Source organism: Palaemon carinicauda, chromosome 20, assembly GCF_036898095.1.
Source record: "Palaemon carinicauda isolate YSFRI2023 chromosome 20, ASM3689809v2, whole genome shotgun sequence".
Classification (NCBI taxonomy): domain Eukaryota; kingdom Metazoa; phylum Arthropoda; class Malacostraca; order Decapoda; family Palaemonidae; genus Palaemon; species Palaemon carinicauda.
In genome coordinates, this window is record NC_090744.1 from 107,569,826 (window position 1) to 107,582,630 (window position 12,805).

A 12,805-nucleotide genomic window follows, 5' to 3' on the forward strand; every position below is an offset into this window, starting at 1 on the left:
TATATTATTATCATTATTAATATTACTTGCTAAGCTGCAACCCTAGTTGGAAAAGCAGGATTCTATAAGCCTAAGTGCTCTAGCAGGGAAAACATCCCAGTGAGGAAAAGAAATAAGTAAACAACAGGAGAATAATTAACAATTAAATTAAATACTTCCAGAAGAGTGACAACATTTAAATAAATCATTCATGTGTAATCTATAAAAAAAAAACTTTAAAAACAAGAGGGAGAGAAATAAATAGAATAGTGTGCCCGAGAGAGCTCTACCCCAAGACAGAGGCTATGTCACTACCCAAGCCTTAGAGAACAATGGTTTGATTTTGGAGTGTCCTTTTCCTAAAAGAGCTGCTTACCATACCTGAAACTTTGAGAGAAGAAAAATTGTTTGGTAATGTCAATGTTGTCAGGTGCATGAGGACACAGGAGATTATGTAAAGAATATGCCAAACTATTCGGTGTATCTTTGGCAAAGGGAAAAATGAGCCGTAACCAATCAAAGGATTCAATAACTCTCTAGCGGTAGTATCTCAATGGGTGGCTGGTGCCACTGTGCAATGGTTTGTCTCAGGCAGATTTTTTTTACGGAACGGAAAAAGAAAGTTTCTTAACTGTCCTGTCAATAAACTGACGATAGAAGAAGAAACACAAACCGTAGTGAGAGGAAAAGTTTTGTCACAGACCTAGTATGATTTTAGAATGTCTTGTGTTGATTGATTTATTATCATTTTAACAGACATTTAACAACAATGTTAAGTTAACACGGTGGGGGTTGTATTAAGATTAAAAATAAGAACATTTTGTCACTTGGACATGCAGTAAGTGTCTTATCAGAAATCTACTATGATTTTCTCTTTAATTGAATATTCTGATAAGTAGTAGAATATGGTATTCCAAGGAACTAGTCTTAGGCAACTAGTAATTGTAGCTGTGTAACCACTTTCTATTTTTTTTTCTTTTTTCTTTTTTCTTTTTCCTATTGTTTTTTTTTTTTTTTTTTTTTTTTTTTTTTTTTTTTTTTTGCAAAAACGTCTCGTTACAACATTGCGAAGGCAAATTATTCAGAAAAAGTTACCGGCAGTGATTTGTGTTGTTTCATGAAGTAACGTAATTAATTTCTATCGTGTTCTCATTTGCAAGTTTATCAATGCAAATACTTATCAAAAGTTATGCAATGTTTTATAACATAAATTAGTATTCCGACTTACTTTCATTTCAATGTTACCAGTTTGACAAATAATGCAGTAGGAATGAATTTTGGACAACTTCTGTGGCATTGAGCCTTAATACTTGCTATTTCCACACATCACTGTATATCTATAATATTATAATTTCAGGTCATATTGATTGAAATAAATATCTATAAAGAAAATGACGTCGTTAAAATGTAAGAGTAACATTCTGTGAAGTGCCTAATATTTTGATAAGTAAAATGTTGTCGTATGAACACCTAACGTCTTCTGTAAAACCAAGCCAAAACACGTTTATTCTATCTATAATATTAGATATCAGGTAATAATACACTAAAAATGTGAAAAATAAATATAAAAACCTATAATTAGGGTAATTAGAAACATAAATAAATCTTATTAAAAATCTATGACAATTTTACTAAATGAATGATACAGAAGACATTCACAATCCGGATGGTTTTAGTAAAGTAAGCGACCCCAATATGGCTGCCTAAAGTGAAGTTCTGATCAGCTGTTTGAGGTAGGCGTTGTTTAACCCTGACACGTCACCAACTCTTTATCGATATTATTAATTTTCCGGTCCTGATATTTGTTGCTGCAATCCACAAGGAATCTTATCAAAGGATAATATTATAGTGAAGGAAAAAACAGGAAAGGATTATGTGCCACGAAACGTCGAACCCCCTTCTCCGTTGATAACAAAAACACATACCTTTTCTGATCCAGATTTCTTGACAGGTAAATAGTAATTAACATTTGATGGTCCTTTCGCGTTTTGGGTTTCAAGCGAGAAGGTTAAAATGGTCGTCATCTGTATGATTTAAGGCCATTGCTTCATTGCAGACTATTATTCAAAGTCTTGTGATTTGGAGTGACGGGAATTGTCCGGGTCCATAGGCCGTATGACCACACGTCACTGTTGAATAAATGAGAGACTATTCCACCACATTAGTCTAATTTAAATCTGAAAACTTAAACTGTACCACAAATAGGCCACTGTATATGATAGGGCTATAAGGTATCAATGTCAGATTGCTCAAAGTCGAGGTATGGCTAACCTTTCCTAGTTTAGATTCGCGATTTTAGGGTATTCCCATATAGTCATGAGTATTTCTTTACCCAGTTACCTGGTAAAGATATGATAATGAAAAAAAAAGACTTTCTAGGCTATTCTGTAGGCCTAGATATTAACACTAACAGTGCCCAGATAAATGATGAAACTTTTATTCGTAAACTTTCGACACCTCTTCAAAATCGCTTCCTTACATGTAACTCGCAAACGAATAGTTTTTCCCCAAGAGATATTGTTCTTAATTTTTAGGCTATTTCTGTTACCTGGTTGCAAACATTCTTATTATTCAATAATTTTGATTTGTTTTCAAAGCTTAGAAGCTACAGATAAATTGTTTAGTCATAAATTGTGTTAAGTACCGGGTATGTTAGCAAAGTAGCTATGTTTGGAAATGCATCAAGAAAAATACTGTTTGTAGTCCTTTTAATTAAACACTTTCCCTGCCACAACTGACAGGATCGAATTTTAGTAGATAACATTGGATTCACACCTCCAGACACTGAGGTAAGACATTTAGGTAAGGTAACGACAGTGCATCCTTTGGGACGTTGCCACCTTATCCCCGGTATGTAAGGACAAGGCGTCTGTTGTCATGTTAGGGGGGAACCATAAGTTAGATCATATTCCTATATTTATTTCCCTGGTGGATTATGGTTTTTCAGGTATGAATTTAAGTCCGGAATTACAAATGATGAGGGGGTAAAATTATAGCACAACACGGGACAAAATTTCTAATAGGAAAAACGGCTTTTCCTACAGTAAATCGTGTGCATTCAACGAATTTGACCTTTATTTCTACAGCAAATAAACCGTTCTATCGTTAGGGATCCCACCCTTCCCGACGGACACAGGTGAGAACCTGGGACTTTGGGTGTGCGAAAACGGGGCAAAATGTGATTATTTAACACTTTCTAGATTTGTAAAAGGCCACAGACCCTAACAAACCCACTAACCTAACCTAGTAGTTCTCAGGTTACAGATTTAGCCAGGGTCAAGCCCCCCAGGTCCCAAACTATATTTAAATCAGAACTAAATCCTTACATTCTGATCAAATAAATCACAAATTCTTACATTATGATAAAGTAAATCTCAAATGAATCCTGCACCATAATCGCACTTGGGACACTTTAACCTTTGAAGGATAACACAATGAGCTTTTAAAAAAATCATTCACTACATCAGGAGTACTGTGAAACTTGGCTATAGCACTGAAATAGCCATAATGGCAGCAGTTACACTTTATTACGTTGGGCCCCATAACGCACTCCCAACACGTAACACAGCTACAAGGAACTGAAGTGTTCTCCTAAGAAAACTGGGTGTGTCACAGAACTACCTACATCACACTCAAGCATACATACATGCCCAAATAGGGTAAACTTTGTCATATGGTAGGGGAAAGAAGGAGAAGGAGCTACTTCCTATGTGCAGGAAGTATAAAGTCGTTATTGCCGGACAAGCTATGCACAAACGCACAAACAGGATCAGATATGTCTGACTACTAAAATGTAAACAAAAGAGTGAAAGGAATTTTTCACGGAAAAGGATCCCTAAATATTGGGCAACTTATCGTGGATTTATTATGCGTCCCAGAGAATAATTTTTAAAGAAGAGAAGGTTAGTTTTACTATTATTTATCGATTCGCCGGTAAATTTTCCCCACCGAAAACCCCCAGTTTCCACTGGGTGGCCCACATTACCATTGGATATATTAAGGTATATCTTAATAACCATTTATTTATCACGGAAATAAAGTTCATTTTCTAAGAAAACTGGAGTTTTTCTATGTAGAACCTCATTTCTTTATTAGTAAAGTTTATCACGCGTTGTTCTATGATAATTCCGATAAGGGAAAATAAGACGTTTAAAGAAAATATTTTAACGGGGAAACTATTCGTTGTGACTAAAGTTATGTATAAGAATGTGATTCAATAAGAAAAGTGTTGAAAGGATGAGAATACATTTATTGCCGTATTTTACGGACATTGTTACTGTTAATATTACTGTTTCTATCGGGTTAGGTTAGGTAAAAACGTTAAGTGTTGATGTTTTCCAGTGCTTGTAGTACGGTGAATAATTACCATTTCTATGGGTTAAATTTGTGAAAGTCCATACTGTACTATACCAAGACAGGCAGTATTAATGTAGAATTTATGGGTCTACTGTCGTCGATTTTAAAAATTTAGAAAATATAAAGTGAAAGGTTATGGGTAATCTTACCTTATCCTATTAGTTAAATAGAAAATCTCAAGAGTTTGAAAGGTTATGGGTAAACATAACTTTACTCATAGTAAACTAGTTAAAACTGTCAAGTCAGTCCAATTTAATTTTATTTGGCCTAACTGAGCTTAACCTTACCTAATCTAACCTCATAGAAATATGATGCAGCACAGTAATATTATTGAGTCCTCGTTAATATAAATAGAAGTAATGAGATACGTTATTAAACTAATATTCTATCTCTATCTTCTATATACTATCCAGCCAGGCTTCTTGAGTTCTGCAGAATAGTTTTACCAAATAGTTAATGCAATAGTCTAAGCTATGCCCAAGGATGAGAGTGTAATATTCACATTAGCTAGGATGTATATCTTAGGCTATACAGTTTGGAAGATGGCAAATTGATTTCCTCCTAAACACTCAAAGTTTGGGCCATTTGTATATTTCTATCTAGGTGTCTTTTGGTGTGTGTGTGTAATGCCAAACATGGTGCTGTGAAATAGCCTACTTAACAGAGCAAGAAATATAATCAACGGAATCATTTTTATATGTTCATCCTATCTTGACCTACCTTACCCTTACCCATTGTCGTCTAGGATGGAACAACCGATCTGACAAGGCCTTCCACTGAACTCCCCCCATCCTAAATGACTTCTTATAGAATGTCCCCCTACCAGATTATGAAGGGCTTCTTCCCTAAGTGAACCCCTCCTGAACCTTCTTAACACTTACTTCACACTTCAGAAATGGAATGTTGAGGTTCTGGTATTTTATAGTCTTTCAGGTATGCATGTTATCTTTACAGCTGTATATAATAGTTTCTCTTCCATACCAAGCAATATATCAGACATTTGAGGTACAAGCTTACATTACTGAAGTGGCAGCAGAATTTTCTAGATTATGTAATAGCCTAACTCATGAGAATAAGGATGAAAAATCCTCATGTCGCCATGTGAACTCAAGAACAGAAATCCTATTTCTTGAGAAACTAAAGTTCAAAGAGGCCATCCTAAAGCTGTTAATTCTCATTTGTCATTTTATAATTTACTAGAATCCCATGACATCAATATGTGGGCAAAGCACAGGTACTGAAACCAGGATGTTCATGCTCACCATTCACACAAGAAGACAAGCTAAACTTTAAAGATTGAGACTGAATAATTCCTGTGCCTTGTACAGCAACAAGCACTGAATGTTTCCTATACCATAAGCTTCTCAATATGTTAAACACAAAAGCAAGGTCCCTCTTTGATTCTGTTAGAGAAATTGCCATCCATTGTGCCAAATTTCCTAAGAAATTAGCCTATGAGTTATCGTATTTTAAATTTCTCATCTAGAATTTGAAATCTTGTAAGCCATCAATAGACAGCAGTATTTGGCTATGTTCCGATTAGTGTGGTGGAAGGGTGTTATGGTTTTAAGTATGTTAGCATGTTTAATCCGGTTTTTTAGAAGCATTGCCTATCTTTGGCTAGTGGGTTTGCGTTTTATGTGCGTTGGAAATCTAAAATTAGTTAGTATGTGGATTAGGCTTTTCATGAAATATTCTTTTGTTCTGTAACTGAAATACAAACCACGCTATTTAATATGGGTACAGTAATTACTTTTGGCGTAGCTGAAATGACGAGCCATTAGAATTTTAACGAGGGTTTACTACCCCACCGCTAGTTAGCGGGGGGTAGGGAGGGTAGCTTGCTAACCCCCCCCCCCCTCACACACACCTTTGCTGAGCTCACTTTGCTATCGGCTCGGGTGCTAGACGGACAGCCATTTTGACTGATCTTTTGTTTGCTTTTTCTTTTCTACAGAGTGTTTGTGAAGTTGCCCTCTGTGATGCGGAAGTGTCCCGGTTTACCTGACCGCCCTTGTGGGACTTATATGTCGGCGGTCGAGACGGACCCTCACACCTTATGTCCTTTTTGTAGGGGCCAATGGTGTGATAGAGATAACGTATGTGGTGAGTGTGGGGAGTGGTCTACCTCCCAGTGGGAGCCAGTGGGAGAGGTTTTCCCGGCGCCGGAAGAAGAAGTCCAAAAGGGATATTTCTCCTTCGAAGAGTTCTTTGAAGGGGGAAAAACCCAAGGCTTCTTCTTCCGTGCCCCAAACCTCCTCCGAAGCTCCCACTCGTATGGTTTCTTCCGAGAAACTGAGTGGTAGCGTAGGCCGCAGTTCTGTTGACCGATCTCGGGGTTTGGGAGAGGGAGTTGCCTCCCATAGTGAGGCAGCTCCTCCTCCTCCCCTGGGGGAGGATATTAATACTGCTGTTAATGTTAATGTGTCTAACCATGATTTGTTGCAGCTTTGGGCTTCCTTGGGGCTTCAGGGTTCACCCTCCAAGGAAGCCCTGTTTGACATGATCAAGTTGGGAGCAGCTGTCAAACAGTCGCCGAATTTAGCATAGGTTGATCCTCTGTCTATCGTCGACGTTGTTGTGGCAGAGGCTTCTCACGAGTTAGGTCAAACCTCTGCTCCTGATGTAGCTGAAGGCTTAGATCCCCCCTCCGAACATCCTTCGAGGGAGGAGCTAAGTCCAACGGTCTCTCCTGCAGGTGATTCTCCCCCTCGGGGGAGTTCACTGACAGAGACTCCTCTTCGGAGGACTGCTGGTCAGCTTGCTGATCCTACGACCCCCAGAGGGCGTATAAGGCGCAAAGCTCGCCTTCCTCTTCGCCGTAGAGGCCTTCCCTCGCCCCACAAGGGCGTAAGGAGGCGCCTCTTCGGCTCGTCATCCCCGCAGTCCGCCGCAGAGGAACCTCGTCGTCGATCACTGACCCTGCCAGCTACATCCCTGGACCTCTCTGCAGATCGTTCGCAATCTCCTTCGGTGGAAGGTCATCCTTGCAAAGGACGCACCGACCTTCCTCCCGCTAGACCTGCTGACCTGCCTTCGCCGTTCCTGGCTGCTGATGCGCTGTGGGCTCCCAAGCATCGCGTTTTCAGGCGGGCATCGGTCCCTTCGGGGCACAAGGGACTTTCTCTCCTAGAGACTAAGTCCCTTACGCGCCAGGTATCCCCTGCGCGCCATCGATCTCCTACGCGCCAGCGCGCAATTGCATGCAAGCGCGCTCCAGTTCCAGTTACAGTGTGCCAGCGCTCTCCTGTGAGTCGGCGCTCACCTGTGCGCCAATGCTGTCGTGCCCGCCAGTGCGCCCATGATCGCCTACGCGCCAGCATTCTCCGACGCGCCACCTCTCGCCTGTGCGCCCACGATCTTCGGATCTGGGCGCAAAGGGAAAGATAATCTCTTCCCCTGCTCGTCGGCGCTCGCCAGCGCTCGCCAACATTGTCACCTACGCGCCATCGCGCGCCCTGCACGCCCACCTATTGCAGTCCAAGATGCGCGCCCGCGTGCAAGGGATATTTCCCCTGCCCGCGCGCCCTACGTGTTCGCCCTTATGGGCTCATCATGATCCTGTGTGCCCACGCACGCGCGAACAATCACCGTTATCTTCAGAATGTGCCCCTGAGCACCATCGTTCGCCGACATGCCCACGCGCGCCATCGTTCGCCCACGCGCGCCATCGCTCGCAAACACGCCAACGCGCGCTCTCGCCATCGCCATCGCGTGCCCACAAGCAATCGCCCGAGTGCGATTTAGGCGGATCCCCATCACGCGACCACCAGCGTGATCGCCAACGCGATCCCACGCGCGGGGGTGTAGGACGGTGAACGGCTACGTCACTGTCCCCCCCCCCGCAAGCGCAGAACAGCGCGCTCGCCGGAGGGAGGGATTTCTCCAGATAGGTCCAGGAACTTGCCTTATTCTTCTTTTCAGGCCGACCCTGCTTTGGTAACTCCTCCTAGGGACGATCCCCTTCCCTCCAGAGGGAGTTTCTGACAGCGCGACTGTCAGTCGACAGCCCTGGCTTGGGTCCCTCGTCAGAGCGGTCGTACAGGCTTTCAAGCCTGTTCTCTCTGAACTGGGACATAAAGCAGTGGCAGTCTCAACTCTCCTGAAGAGGAAGAAGGAGGAGTGGACGTGGTAACTTCTCCAAGGGCGAAGTTGACTCCTCGGAAGTCTATGACTAAGGCTCCCTCCCCCCCCCAGACTTTCTCTCCCTCCCCTTCGGACGAGGATTTCCCGTCCTCAGGGGAGTCCCGTGAGGTGAGGCGTTCCCCCATCGCACCAATGAGGGAAACCCCCACCTCGCGCAGAGAAGTCCTCTCGGGTAGGGGTGGAGAAGAGCCTCCCACCATCACTTCTGGAGTCCTGTATCCCTCCTAGGAGGGAGTCGAAAGACTCCAAGACAGTTCCGAAGTCGTCCTCGAGGATTAGACCAGAGCCAACCAAGCCCTCTCAGAACGTCCACGAGTCCACCCGAGAAGAGCCGTCGGGGACAGGAGACTTTGCTGCCAGCCCTTCAGGAGTCAGAACACGCTTTCTGGCAAGTTCTGACCCTTATGAGGAATCTCAATGGTTTCTCGGATCCAGAGATTCCTCCTCATGAGGGCAAGGACACGGTCCTGGACCGAGTCTTTGGTACTCAGAAATCCGCTAAGGCCAGTGCGGCTCTGCCTTGGTCCCAAGGGGTTAAGAGTGCCAGAGATAAGGTCGAGGGCCAGCTCTCCGAGCTTGCCTCCTCCAGCCGGTCCAGCGCCGGGAACAAACTCCTCCCGCCTCCTCGTGTCCATCAGAGGAGGTACTTCGAGATCATGGAGGAGACTTGTCTAGCTCTTCCTTTGCACCATTCTTTGGAAGAGCTTACCAAGGGAGTCCCTCTCGAGAGACTCCCCACCCGGCAGGCGGCTTTCTCGGCTACGGAGATCCTCAGCCAGGAGAAGGTAGCGAAGTGTGCCATGCAGGCAACTTAGTGGCTAGACATCTGGCTAGGGTCTCTAGGCATCCTGCTACGATCTGAGGACCTTTCCAAGGAAAGTACCATGAAGGCCATGGAGATATTTCTACTCTCAGGCACTCGTACCATCGAGTTTCTAGCCCACCAAGTCTCGAACTTGTGGGCTAATACCATCTTGAAGCGTCGAGATGCGGTGTCTGAGAGGTTTCACCAGAAAGTCCCCAACACCGAGATAAGCAGGCTCAGACATTCATTCTTCCATCTTAGGGAGAAACCTGTTTGAGCCTAAGGATGTGGAGCAGGCAGCTGAGAGGTGGAGGAAGTTCAACCAGGACTCCCTCCTGCCGAGGGATTTAACATCTAAGCCCTATAAGCCTCCAGCAACCACGTCCTACCAAGACGACGAAACCGGTAACGGCAGCAAAGACAACGGTGTCAAAGCCCTTTCATGTCAAAGACAAGAAAGGCAAAAAGTCCTCCAGGGGGGGGAAAAATCCTAGGGGGAGCGGCCGAGGCCGCAAACGCTAGGATTAGCAGTCCCCCTGCATGTCCACCAGTAGGGGGATGCCTGCAAAGTTGCGCAACCAGGTGGCAGCAACTCGGGGCCGATTCCTGGACGATTTCCGTAATCAGTCAAGGATATCGCGTCCCGTTCATAACATCTCTACCTCCCCGACAGCGGATCCAGTGTCGTTGAGCTCCCTTGCTATGGGATCGGCAAGGGGGCAAGCCCTTCGGGCAGAAGTCGAGACCATGTTGAAGAAGGGCGCTCTCCAAGAGGTCGTCGACGGGTCCCCAGGCTTCTTCAGTCGACTTTCTTGTAAAGAAGGCGTCTGGAGGTTGGAGACCAGTCATCAACCTCTCAGCTCTGAACAGGTTTGTCAAGCAGACCCCGTTCAGCATGGAGATGGCAGACACGGTCAGACTTGCAGTGAGACCTCAAGACTTCATGTGTACACTGGACCTGAAGGACGTGTACTTCCAGATCCCAGTCCATCCGTCTTCAGGGAAGTACTTAAGATTCTGCCTAGACAACAAGATCTACTAGTTCAAGGTGCTGTGCTTCGGTCTCTCCACAGCACCTCGGGTTTTCACCAGTGTGTTCACCCTGATATCATCGTGGGCACACAGGATCGGCATCCGTCTCCTCCGTTATGTGGACGACTGGCTGATCCTAGCAGACTCGGAGTCAACCCTTCTTCGACACCGAGACGAACTTCTGAGACTTTGCCAAGATCTGGGGATCCTGGTAAATCTCGAGAAGTCTTCCCTGCTACCTACTCAAAGACTGGTATATCTAGGCATGATAATAGACACCAATCTCCACAAAGCTTTCCCATCAGACGACAGGATAGCAAGGCTGAAGAGGGTCGCGAGTCCTTTCCTCAGACGAGAGGAACTCCCAGCCCAATCGTGGTTGCGTCTCCTCGGTCACCTCGGTCACCTCTCATCCCTGGCCCGTCTAGTTCCCAACGGTCGCCTCAGAATGAGATCTCTTCAATGGCAACTCAAGTCCCGGTGGAATCAAGGACACGATTCCCCGGACGTCATGATCACGATTGGTCCTGCGGAACGGACGGACCTCCAATGGTGGGTGACAGACGAGAACCTACGAAAGGGAGTGGATCTTCTCTTCCTCCCCCCGGATTTGATGCTGTTCTCTGACGCTGCAAAGAAAGGGTGGGGGGCCCACGTTCTGCACCACAGGACCTCAGTCCTGTGGTCAGAATCAGAAAAGTGCCTCCATATAAATCTGCTAGAAATGAAGGCCGTATTCCTAGCTCTTCAACAGTTCCAACAATAACTGGCGGGTCACTCTGTGGTGGTGATGAGCCACAACACCACAGTAGTGGCTTACATCAACAAGCAGGGAGGCACCTTTTCAGAGCAGCTATCCCATCTCGCAGTAGAGATACTGAGATGGACAGAAGTCCACTCGATCCCACTATCAGCTTGCTTCATTCCAGGCAAGAGGAATGTGCTTGCCGACAGTCAGAGCAGAGCATCTCAGATAGTGAGTACCGAGTGGTCTTTGGACCATCTAGTAGCCAACAAAGTCCTGACTTTGTGGGGTTCCCCGACTGTGGATCTGTTCGCGACAGCGTTGAACTTCAAGCTTCCGCTGTACTGCTCCCCAGTCCTGGATCCCAAGGCACTCTGGCAAGATGCCATTCAACAACGGTGGGACAACATCGACGTTTACGCCTTTCCCCCATTCTTTCTGATGAGAAGGGTACTCAACAAGACCAGAATATCGGTCAATCTCTCGATGACCCTAATAGCTCCGCTATGGCATCATGCGGAAAGGTTCCCGGACCTTCTGCAGCTCCTAACGGAACTTCCGAGAGAACTCCCTCCACGACATGAGCTACTCAAACAACCACAAGCCAACATCTTTCACAAAGCCGTAGCTTCGCTTCGACTTCACGCCTGGAGACTATCCAGCATCTCCTCGCAGAGAGAGGTTTTTCGCCACAAGTTGCGAACAAGATGTCTGACACCTGCGAAGGTCATCCATAGGGGTCTACCAGGCAAAGTGGAGAGTTTTCTGTGATTGGTGTCGTGGAAGGGGTATCTCTCCACTCGATGCCACTATTCCAGCAATAGCGGAATTCTTCGTATATTTGCGAGAAGAAATGCGCCTTTCAGTCTCGGCAGTGAAAGGCTATCGCTCAGCCTTAAGTCTAGCCTTCAGGCTCAAAGGAGTGGACATTTCTTCTTCGCTGGAACTTTCGCTACTCATACAAAGTTATGAACTTACCTGCCCTCATTCGGAAGTGAGACCTCCTCCATGGAACGTAGTTCGAGTTCTCAGGTCTCTTAAGAGACCTCTCTACGAACCATTACGCCGGGCTTCAGATCGCCACCTGACTTGGAAGACGGTGTTCCTACTAGCTTTGGCCTCGGCCAAGCGAGTCGGTGAACTTCATGGTCTCTCGTATGACATCGCCCATTCAAGGGGATGGGGGGAGGTAACATTCAGAATTGTCCTTGAGTTTGTTGCTAAGACTCAGAATCCGGGAGTGCCGGACCCACGGTTCAACACTTTCCAGGTTTCGACTTCGTTCTGTAACAGATGACCCAGACCATCTCCTACTGTGCCCAGTAAGGAGTCTGAGGCTGTATCTTAAAAGAACGGCAGCAGTTCGTCCCCAAGTGCAGGCATTGTTTGTGAGCACTGGAAAGACGAAGAGGAGGGTTACCAAGAATACAATCTCGGCATGGATTCGGAAGGTAATACACCTATTCCTGAATCCTGACCCTCCTCCGTCATGTCGCCCTAGAGCACATGATGTCAGGGGCGTAGCTACGTCCCTGGCCTTCAAAAAGAACTTCTCAGTGACACAGGTTCTACATGCAGGGGTGTGGAAGCGTCAGACGACCTTCACAGCCCACTACCTGCAAGACGTGACCCACAGGAGACTCGATACGTTCTCTATCGGTCCTGTGGTGGCTGCACAACAGCTGGTTTAAACCTCAGGCTCCTTAATGGACAAGTAGCAGAGGGTTGAGGGCATTGTTACC

General features: G+C 45.5%; 2 protein-coding genes across 9 annotated transcripts in view; one reads left to right on the plus strand and one right to left on the minus strand.

The window, feature by feature from the left end:
* Nucleotides 1-12,805, minus strand: part of LOC137614355 (uncharacterized) — a 283,239-nt gene that overhangs the window by 111,442 nt on the left and 158,992 nt on the right.
* Nucleotides 1,628-12,805, plus strand: part of LOC137614353 (brefeldin A-inhibited guanine nucleotide-exchange protein 1-like) — a 110,345-nt gene continuing 99,167 nt past the window's right edge. For 6 of the 8 annotated variants that reach the window (XM_068344132.1, XM_068344129.1, XM_068344135.1 and 3 more), the window contains exon 1: nucleotides 1,655-1,930. The gene's annotated coding sequence lies outside the window, so the exon portion shown is untranslated. Of the gene's footprint in view, nucleotides 1,931-12,805 lie in introns of all 8 variants that reach the window. The other 2 variants (XM_068344136.1, XM_068344130.1) reach the window with 2 other exon arrangements.